At 50.1% G+C, this 11298-nt stretch overlaps 1 protein-coding gene across 1 annotated transcript in view; it reads left to right on the plus strand.

The window, feature by feature from the left end:
* MRPL51 (mitochondrial ribosomal protein L51) overlaps positions 1 to 11298 on the plus strand; it is a 377933-nt gene that overhangs the window by 160942 nt on the left and 205693 nt on the right. The gene's annotated exons all lie outside the window — the stretch shown is intronic.

Genomic DNA, 11298 nt, shown 5'->3' on the forward strand with positions numbered 1-11298 from the left:
AACACCCCTGGTGCCCCCGCCAACCCAAAAGGCAAAACTTTATACTGAAAAGAACCCAGGGGACAATTGAAAGCAGTCTTCCATTCATCCCCCTCCCGTATGCGGATGCGGAAATAGGCTTCCCGCAAATCCAGCTTAGAGAAGATTTTCCCCTTAGCCAGATGTGCTAACATGTCTTTTATTAACGGCAGAAGATATTTGTTTAATATCGAGACCGCATTAAATCCACAGTAATCTGTACAAAGTCTCAATGTCCCATCCTTCTTTGCTCAAAACAAGATGGGGGCACCCACTGGCGAATTTGCTGGCTCAATAAAACCCCTGGCCAAGTTTTTGTCCACAAACTCCCTCAACGCCGCCAGTTCCTTTTGAGTCATGGCATAAATTTTTGGTTTGGGCAGTTGAACGTTGGGGACCAACTCTATCGCACAGTCAGTTTTTTGATGGGGTGGGAGTTGGTCCGCTTCTTTCTCACCAAACACACCCGCAAAGCCTTGGTATTGCTCTGGCAAGCCCTCCATTGGTGTGACAGTGAAATGCGGGGTTGCTGCCGCCACCCTCCCCACTGCAGCCTCCGGAGCGTCGTCCTCCCCAGGGGCTTGATAGAAACCATCCCCAAAAGTCAAAGTCCTGTGTACCCAATTTATATAGGGGTTTTGTTGGACCAACCAAGGAATCCCCAGAATGACTAAGGGATGCCCCACAGGCGCCACCACAAATGGCAGCCCCTCATGGTGGCTGCCCATTTGCAATGCCACCATGCCCGTGTAATGGGTGACCGGTTTCCCCCCCACCGTAGAACCATCCAGCTGGGTGAAGATCATGGGACGTTGCAGTGGAAAGCTGGGTAACTCCAAAGCAACCACCATGTCAGGGTGCATCAAGCAACGCGAACACCCCGAATCGATCAATGCCCAAACTTCAACGGTTCTTGTGCAGGAGCCTGACTTCACTTTCACGTTCAGTGTGGGATAATTGGCAATCACCGAAACATGTTCACACCCATCCTCCACCACCTGCCCACAGGCGCTCCTTAGAGCAGGTGGCTGGCGTTTCCCGCCGGCTGGTGTAGTTCAGGCTCCCCCTCGCCCCCGAAGTAAGGAACATCCTCCACTTCAGTTTCAGCCATGGCTGGCTTCATTTTCCTGGGTAGGGAGGGAGATTTCCCCGTCAGCTTCCCCGAATGATCATTGATCTTGCCCTTCGGGCACGCCGCCACTCGGTGACCTTCCTTTCCACATTGGAGGCACTGCCCTTTCGCATAGCGGCGCTCCCTCTCCTCCTCCCAGGCACGTTGACTGGACTTTCCAGTGGGCGCAGCAGGGTGGGAACCCTTGTTGAGCCCGGAATATCTCATCACCTTTCTGTGAGCAAAGGTTTCATGGGCATGCTCAGCCTTCCCTGCCAACTGTATCCATTCATACAAGGTATCTGGGTCGTCCCTACCGAGCGACCACCTCAGGACCTCCGTGTTCAGACCGTCCTTAAAAAGTTCTTTTAAGGTAGATTGGGACCAATCCTCAACCTTCCCAGCCAGAGCCTTAAATTCCAGAGCAGAGTCTGCTACCGATCGTGGCCCCTGGCTAAGCTCCCTCAGCACCCGTTTTGCCCTTTCTTTAGCTAACGGGTCTTCAAAGTGTAGCTTCAACGCCCACAGGAGTTCTTCGAACTCCTCCAGTTCAGGGGCATCCGATTGACATAACCGCACATACCAATCGGCAGCCCACCCCTTGAGCTTAGTGGCAATGGCATTAATCTTGGCTCTTTCTGAATGAAAATACGGTTCCCATTCATCCATATAACTCCTTGCATTGGTAAGGAAGAACGATAGCTTAGTTGGATCTCTGTCAAATTTAACTGTAAAGTCCTTAACCCCCACTCCGGGCGGTCCCTTTGCCACAGTTGGGTGGTCGGACTTTCTTTTAGCTCCCAGGGATCTCCACTCTCGAGGAGGGGACCTTGAAATTCTCACCCTTGGCACCCTTGCCTCCTCTCTGTGCCGGTTCCTACGCCTTTCCTCCGAAGAAGGTGGGGGCGAAGAAGGGGACGAATGCCTATTACTAGTCTTCTCTCTCCTCCTCTCCCGGGGACCCCAGTCAGAAAATTGACATTTTCTGAAACATAAATTCTAGTGACTCCAATTTGGCCTCCACCAGTCTTATATGGTCAGGGGTTTGGGAATCCTCCTTTCCCTCCTGCCTCACCACAGTTGGGGACATCGGGTATTGCTGCTTCCAAGACATTTTGGACGTCCCTGGTAGGGGTCCCTGCGTTTCATCCCAGGTGATCAGTTTGCCTGGTGATTCGCCGGTCGGTTCAGGGGCTCTTTTACCTCCAACCTCCTCTTCTCCCAGGCTGGAGCTCGACACCTCCTGAATTTCTGAGAGCTCCCAAGGAGGGAGTCTCTCTGTTCTTATCACCATGGAGTCGGGTTCCCCCTCGCTCGATTCCTCGCTTTCTGTGGTTTGGAGATTTGGTTTGCTCATCGCTAGCACTTCTCCCTCACAAAATAAACCTGGAAAGGGGCTAACAGAAACTTTTTTGGGATTCTCAGCTTTATGTAAGGATTGCCTACCCTAATTGACTCAGACTCACAAGCAGGAACTTAATGATATCTGATTTATTAAAGAATAGTATGCAAATACAGAGAAAGCTGAGAATGAGCAAAAGCACGCCAAATACAAACTAAAAACCCCTCGGCTCAAACATAATCCCTCCCCTCGCCCTGCCGTTGCAAACTCCCCCCCCCCCCCAGGTGCTGGTAACCGTTTCTGCTGATGTCCTGGGAAAGAAACCTTGAACACACGAGATAACCCAAACACATTCCAATCCAGCTGCTGACATACAACAATCCCACGAGATGGAATCCTCCTCCCCTCCCAGACGAAACACGCATCAGCCAAATGACATGCGAAATGTTATGATGTAACGGTAACATTGGAATGGTGAACATGACACCCCTCCTCAAGAAACCATCGCTGGACCCTAGTGTATTGGACAACTTTCACCCAGTCTCCCACCTCCCCTTTTTGGGGAAAGTGGTTGAGAAAGTGGTGGTGCTGCAGCTCCAGAGGATCCTGGATGAAACAGATTATCTAGACCCCTTTCAGTCAGGTTTCAGGCCTCGTTATGGGATGGAAACAGCATTGGTCGCACTTATGGATGATCTTTGGCGGGAGCGGGATGGAGGGAGTGCATCCATCCTGGCTCTCTTGGACCTCTCAGCGGCTTTCGATACCATCGACCATGGTATCCTTTTGGGTCGGCTCAGGGAGTTGGGGGTGGGTGGCGTAGTTTTATGCTGGTTTACCTTTTTCCTCCAGGACCGATCCCAGTCAGTGTTGATAGGGGAGGAGAGATCAGCCCCACAGCCCCGTCTTTGTGGGGTGCCACAGGGATCGGTACTCTCCCCTCTCCTTTTTAACATCTACATGAAACCACTAGGCAAGATCATAAGTCACCATGGGATGAGGTATCATCAGTATGCTGATGACACCCAATTGTATATCTCCATCCTGGGTGAAGTAAGTGATGCCGTGACCACCCTTTCCGAGTGCCTAGGGTCTGTGGGGGCCTGGATGGGGAGCAACAGGCTTCAACTGAACCCTAGTAAGAGGGAATGGCTGTGGATTAATGGCACCTCACGTGCCACGAATTTGTCATCTTCAGTGCTGGATGGGGTTGCACTGCCCCAGACAGACCCGGAGTAATGGTTGCCTATCCCAAACACTCAGACTCACAAGAGGTTACTTAAATGAAATCTGATTTATTAGGGAAATTATGACAGGTACAAAGAAAGCTGAGAATGACTAAAAGCGCGCCAAATACAAACTAAAAACCCTCGGCTCCAAACATAATCCCTCCCCCCTACCAGCCATAGCAACCACCCCCCTCCCAGGTGCTAGTAACCGTTTTCCACACATCCTGGGAAAACAACCTTGAATACATGAGATAACCCAAACACATTCCAACCCAGCAGCCAACAGATAAGAACTCCCCAAAGAGGAATCCTCCTCCCTTCTGAGATCAAACACGTATCAGGCTAATGACATGCGAAACGTTACGATGTACCAAGCACATTGAAATGGTGAACATGACATACTGCCCCCCCCCAAAAAAAACCTAAGGACCCGGTTTGGAGGGATAAGCCATATGGAATCGAGTAACAAGTACAGGGGAAGCCACATCGTGAGCGGTCACCCACTCAGGGTGGGGAAAGTGTTTCCAGTGAACTAGGTATTGCAGTGTGTTGCAAAGCCGGCAAGAGTCAAGAATTTCTTTTACTTCAAAGTGTTGTTGCTCGTCAATCATGATGGGAAGAGGAGGTTGATCATGCCAGCGGTCAGAGCGAGTAAGGGGTTTGAGCAAACTGCAATGAAAGACAGGGTGTAAGCGTTTCAAGTTATGCGGCAAATCAAGTTTAAAAGTCACAGGGTTGATTTGTGCGACAATAGGAAATGGACCCACAAACTTAGGAGCTAATTTTTTCGAAGGTTGAGAGGACTTGATGAATTTAGTAGACAGATATACCATGTCACCCACTTGAAACGCAGGGTGAGGGGCATGCTTTTTATCAGCGTGCTGTTTGTAAGCAGCCTGGGCATCCGCCAGTGCCTGCTGGATGACCGGCCAAGAGTCCGCCAGCTGTGTTGCCCATTCGGACGGTGAGGCAGGCGGGATGGACGGCTGTGGCAAGTCAGGGATAGGGACAAAATCCCTGCCATGTACAGTGCGAAAACGGGTTTGACCGGTGCTTTGATGAACAGTGTTGTTGTAGGCAACCTCAGCAAAGGGAAGGAGGTCAACCCAGTCGTCCTGTTGATAATTCACGAAAGCACGCAGATATTGCTCCAGTGTTGAATTTAGCGCCTCTGTGGCCCCGTCAGTCTCAGGATGCCACGCCGTGGACAATGCCTGTTTAGTGCCCAAAAGCTTTAAGAATGCCCGCCAAAATTGAGAGGTGAATTGTGTGCCCCTGTCCGAAATCAAGCGGGAGGGACATCCGTGTAACCTGTACACGTGTACAAGGAATAGGCGGGCCAATTGTCGTGCTGAAGGAATGGAGACACATGGGATAAAATGCGCTTGCTTGGAGAAATAGTCTTTTACGACCCAAATCACAGTTTTTCGTTGGCTAGGAGGCAACTCCACTATAAAATCCATGGACACCTCCTCCCAGGGGCAAGCAGGACTGGCCACTGGTTGCAACAAGCCTTGAGGCTTTCCCACTTTACGTTTAGACATAGCACACACAGAACAAGACGCCACATAATCCTTCACATCTTTGCACAATGTGGGCCACCAAAACTGTCTGCGGACGAGGTGCAATGTTTTTACAAAACCAAAATGCCCAGCAAGCTTATCATCGTGCGAACGAAGTAAAACCTCCTTTCGCAAGCTGTCAGGGACATAGAGACGGTTGGATTTCCAAGTGAATCCCCGATCAAAAGTAACATTGTCTCTATTGGCTAGCAACCAAGTGTCAGTTTTCTGCTCCTTTAGAAACTTTTGTTGCAATTGAGAAGAAATGGACAAGGTGCCTTGCGGCGCGGAATCACTGCCGGCTGGCTGCTGCGCATGGGCTTGGCTGCGGGTCACAGCAGGCATCCCTAGCTGTGGCTGTGTCCACAGCGTGCTGACCACCTCTGGCACGGCGCTGGAGTCCTGGGGTTGCTGGGACAGTGCGTATGCTAAAAAGTTCTTTTTCCCTGGGATAAACTTCAGCTTGAAGTTGAAGCGGCTAAAGAACTGAGCCCAGCGAACTTGTTTAGGGCTCAGCTTGCGAGGGGTACTAAGGGCTTCCAAGTTCTTATGGTCAGTCCACACCTCAAATGGGTGATTAGCCCCTTCCAGCAAATGGTGCCAAGAGTCCAAAGCCGCTTTAACTGCAAAAGCCTCCCTTTCCCACACATGCCAACGTCTCTCTGTCTCAGAGAATTTGCGGGACAGGTAGGCACATGATTTTAAGCACCCTGCCCCATCGGCTTGCAAGAACAGGGCTCCAATAGAATAATCAGAGGCATCCACCTGAACAACAAAAGGCTTGGAGGGGTCAGGATGTTGTAAAATAGGTTCCTGTGTAAAAGACTCCTTCAGCTTGTCGAACGCCGCCTGACAAGCCGGAGTCCATCTAAGCAGCGCGCCTGGGTTTTTTACCCGGCGGGTTTCTCCCACCCCCTTTGTCCTAAGTAAATCAGTCAGGGGTAAGGTTATTTCAGCGAACCCCTTTATGAACAACCTGTAGTAATTGCTGAACCCTAGGAAATTTTGAAGTTGCCTATGGGTGCGGGGTCTTTCCCATTCTAAGATAGCCTGGATTTTAGCAGGATCCATTTCTATGCCTTTATCTGAGATCCGGTACCTCAGATAATCAATTTGTGTTTGATGGAAGGCACATTTTGACAGTTTGGCATACAACTCAGCTTTCCTTAGTTTGCGAAGCACCTGCTTAACCAAATGTACATGTTCTTCCAGAGTTTCAGTATAAATCAATACATCATCTAAGTAGACCAATACCCCTTTAAACAGATGTTCATGTAGTACTTCATTGATCAATTGCATAAACACCTCAGGGGCCCCAGCCAAACCAAAGGGTAAAACCTTATATTGAAAAGCTCCCAACGGGCAATTGAATGCCGTTTTCCATTCATCCCCCTCCTGGATCCTCACACGGTAATAGGCTTCCCTTAAATCCAGTTTTGAGAAGATTTTCCCCTTTGCCAGATGTGATAACATATCTTTTATCAAAGGCACGGGATATTTATTTGATATTGAGACTGCATTGAGCCCACGGAAATTGGTACAGAGTCTTAATGTCCCATCTTTCTTCGGGCGGAAGAGGACCGGTGCCCCCACTGGCGAGCTAGCTGGTTCAATGAACCCTCTTGCCAAGTTTTTGTCCACAAACTCCCTTAACAAAGTTAGTTCCTTCTGAGTCATTGAGTAAATCTTTGGCTTAGGCAATTGGGTGTTAGGCAGCAGCTCAATGGCACAATCAGTTTTCCGATGAGGAGGCAGTTGATCCGCTTCTTTCTCCCCAAACACATCAGCAAAGACCTGGTACTCCTCCGGTAGACCCTCAAGAGGAGGGGTTGGGTGCTGCGGAGTTGCAGCTGCTGCTACCCCCACCACCTCCTCTGGGGCTTCAGTTCCCTCTGGTGCTTGGTAAAATCCATCCCTAAAGGTTACAGTTCGATAGACCCAATTTATCTGAGGATTCTGCTGGACCAACCATGGGACACCCAAAACCACCAAAGGACCCCCCACCGGAGCCACTACAAATGACAACCCTTCCCAGTGGCTACCCATCTGCAAGGCTACCAAACCGGTGAAATGCGTGACCGGTTTGCCCCTGGCCATGGACCCGTCCAATTGGGTGAAAGCAATGGGTCGTTGCAATGGAAAGGTGGGTAACTCCAAGGCAGCTACCACGTCGGGATGCATTAAGCACCGTGAGCACCCAGAATCGATCATCGCCCACACTTCTATCATCTTAGAACGGGATCCCAATTTTACTTTCACAGTGAGAATGCGATAGTTGCCACTCACCGACACCGGCTCGCGCCCCTCTTCTACCACCTGCCCTGCAGCGCCCTTTAGAGCAGGTGGCTGGCGTTTCCCGCTGGCTGTAGCAATTCTGGTTCACCCTCATCCCCGTAGAACGGCACGCTTTCCAGCTCGCTGTTGGCCACAGCTGCTTTCATTTTCCTCGGTAGAGAAGGGGACTTCGCAGTTGATTTCCCCTGCCGGTCCTCACCCTTCGCCCTCGGGCACGCTGCTGCGCGGTGCCCCTCCTTGCCACAGCGCAGGCACTGCCCCTTCACGTAACGCCGCTCCCTCTCCTCTTCCCAGGAACATTGTCCGGATCGTCCAAAGGAGCCCGAGGGGCGGGTGGGCTTGCCATCTCACCCCGACTTCGTTGCTCGTCTCTGCGCAAACACCTCGTGGGCATGCTCAGCCTTTCCAGCGAGCTGGATCCACCCATACAAACTGTCAGGGTCATCTCGCCCCAGCGACCAGCGCAGCACTTCGGTGTTTAAACCATCTTTGAACAGCTCTATGATAGTTGCCTGCGACCAATCTTCCAGCTTCCCCGCTAGCGCTTTAAATTCCAGCGCGTAGTCAGCCACAGTTCTCGATCCCTGCTTGAGTTCTTTCAAGGCACGCTTCACCCGCTCCTTCGCTAGTGGATCCTCGAAATGATGCTGTAGAGCCCAGAGGAATTCATCGAATTTCTCCAGTTCAGGGGCTTCCGACTGGCACATCTGTACATACCAGTTCGCTGCCCTCCCCTTAAGCTTGGTGGCAATGGTGATGATTTTAGCTTTTTCCGATCGAAAAAGTGACCCCCACTCTTCCATGTACGCCTTGGCATTTGTCAGGAAGAACGAGAGTTTTGTCGGGTCTCCATCGAACTTGACAGAGAAGTGTCTCAATCCTCCGCCCGACGGGCTGCGTCCCCCCACTGGCGGTTCAGCTGCTCTGACAGGTCCCGCCCGCCTCCACTCAGGGATGGGCGGCGACGCTAGTTCCACCCTGGGAGCCCGATCCCCCTCTTTTGGGCGAGCTCCCCTTCTCCGTTCTGGGGACTGTGCCTGTGAGGAAGGGGTGGAATGCCGCTGGCTTGACCCCTCCCGCACCTCTTTCAGCGAACTCAGGTCCATGCTCATTTTCTGCAAAATAAGCTCCAGGGAGTCCATCTTCGACTCTAGCACCCGAATTCGGTCTGGAGTGGGGGAGTCCCCCCTCGGCGGCACCTGTACCACCGTTGGCGACAGCGGGTATCTCTGCCGCCAGGACGAGCCCCTCGCCTCTGAGAAGTCCCCCCGACTGTCGTCCCAGGTGACCAGTTTGCCTGGGGTCGTGACCGTGGTCTCTGGCACGGTCTTCATGCCCATAGCTTCGCCTTCAGACCCCGAACTCGCCTCCTCTCGAATCGCTGAGAGTTCTCCCAGGGGGGGTCTGTCGGGGCGCATCATGGTAGAATCGGGCTCTCTCTCGCTCGACCCCCCACTCTCCACGAGTAGCACATCTGGATTGGTCATCGCCAGCACTCTCCCTCACTGGATCGGACGGACTTGTCTTTTCCTGGATAGGGGCCAGCGGGATTTGAAGTTTTGGATTCTCAGCTTTATGTAATGGTTGCCTATCCCAAACACTCAGACTCACAAGAGGTTACTTAAATGAAATCTGATTTATTAGGGAAATTATGACAGGTACAAAGAAAGCTGAGAATGACTAAAAGCGCGCCAAATACAAACTAAAAACCCTCGGCTCCAAACGTAATCCCTCCCCCCTACCAGCCATAGCAACCACCCCCCTCCCAGGTGCTAGTAACCGTTTTCCACACATCCTGGGAAAACAACCTTGAATACATGAGATAACCCAAACACATTCCAACCCAGCAGCCAACAGATAAGAACTCCCCGAAGAAGAATCTTCCTCCCTTCTGAGATCAAACACGTATCAGGCTAATGACATGCGAAACGTTACGATGTACCAAGCACATTGAAATGGTGAACATGACACCCGGTGCATAACTTGGGGGCCCTCTTGGACTCAAGACTCCTGCTCGAAGAGTAGGTAGCAGTCATGGCCAGGAGGGCCTTTGCTCAACTCTGTGTTGTGCACCAGTTATGCCCCTTCCTGGACCAAGAGGCCCTTCCAACAGTCACTCATGCCCTGGTCATCTCCCATATAAACTACTGTAATGCGCTCTAAGGAATTATTTTTAAACAAACAATGCGTGGAAATGGAAGAAGACAATAGAACAGGAAAGACAAGAGACCTCTTCCAGAAAATTAGAAACATCAGAGGTAAATTCCAGGCAAAAATGGGTATGATCAAAAACAAAGATGGCAAGGACCTAACAGAAGAAGAAGAGATCAAGAAAAGGTGACAAGAATATACAGAAGACCTGTATAGGAAGGATAACAATATCGGGGATAGCTTTGACGGTGTGGTCAGTGAGCTAGAGCCAGACATCCTGAAGAGTGAGGTTGAATGGGCCTTAAGAAGCATTGCTAATAACAAGGCAGCAGGAGAAGACGGCATCCCAGCTGAACTTTTCAAAATCTTGCAAGATTATGCTGTCAACGTAATGCATGCTATATGCCAGCAAATTTGGAAAACACAAGAATGGCCATCAGACTGGAAAAAATCAACTTATATCCCCATACCAAAAAAGGGAAACACTACAGAATGTTCAAACTATCGAACAGTGGCACTCATTTCACATGCTAGTAAGGTAATGCTCAAGATCCTGCAAAGTAGACTTCAGCAATTCATGGAGCGAGAATTGCCAGATGTACAAGCTGGGTTTAGAAAAGGCAGAGGAACTAGGGACCAACTAGCCAATATCCGCTGGATAATGGAAAAAGCCAGGGAGTTTCAGAAAAACATCTATTTCTGTTTTATTGACTATTCTAAAGCCTTTGACTGTGTGGACCATAACAAATTGTGGCAAGTTCTTAGTGGTATGGGGATACCAAGTCATCTTGTCTGCCTCCTGAAGAATCTGTATAATGACCAAGTAGCAACAGTAAGAACAGACCACGGAACAACGGACTGGTTTAAGATTGGGAAAGGAGTACGGCAGGGCTGTATACTCTCACCCTACCTATTCAACTTGTATGCAGAACACATCATGTGACATGCTGGGCTTGAGGAATCCAAGCCTGGAGTTAAAATCGCTGGAAGAAACATTAACAATCTCAGATATGCAGATGATACCACTTTGATGGCTGAAAGCGAAGAGGAACTGAGGAGCCTTATGATGAAGGTGAAAGAAGAAAGTGCAAAAGCTGGCTTGCAGCTAAACCTCAAAAAAACCAAGATTATGGCAACCAGCTTGATTGATAACTGGCAAATAGAGGGAGAAAATGTAGAAGCAGTGAAAGACTTTGTATTTCTGGGTGCGAAGATTACTGCAGATGCTGACTGCAGTCAGGAAATCAGAAGACGCTTAATCCTTGGGAGGAGAGCAATGACAAATCTTGATAAAATAGTCAAGAGCAGAGACATCACACTGACAACAAAGGTCCACATAGTTAAAGCAATGGTGTTCCCCGTAGTAACATATGGCTGCGAGAGCTGGACCATAAGGAAGGCTGAGAGAAGGAAGATCGATCCTTTTGAACTGTGGTGTTGGAGGAAAATTCTGAGAGTGCCTTGGACTGCAAGAAGATCAAACCAGTCCATCCTCCAGGAAATAAAGCCAGACTGCTCACTTGAGGGAATGATATTAAAGGCAAAACTGAAATACTTTGGCCACATAATGAGAAGACAGGACACCTTGGA

This window comes from Candoia aspera, chromosome 2 (genome assembly GCF_035149785.1).
Source record: "Candoia aspera isolate rCanAsp1 chromosome 2, rCanAsp1.hap2, whole genome shotgun sequence".
Classification (NCBI taxonomy): Eukaryota; Metazoa; Chordata; class Lepidosauria; order Squamata; family Boidae; genus Candoia; species Candoia aspera.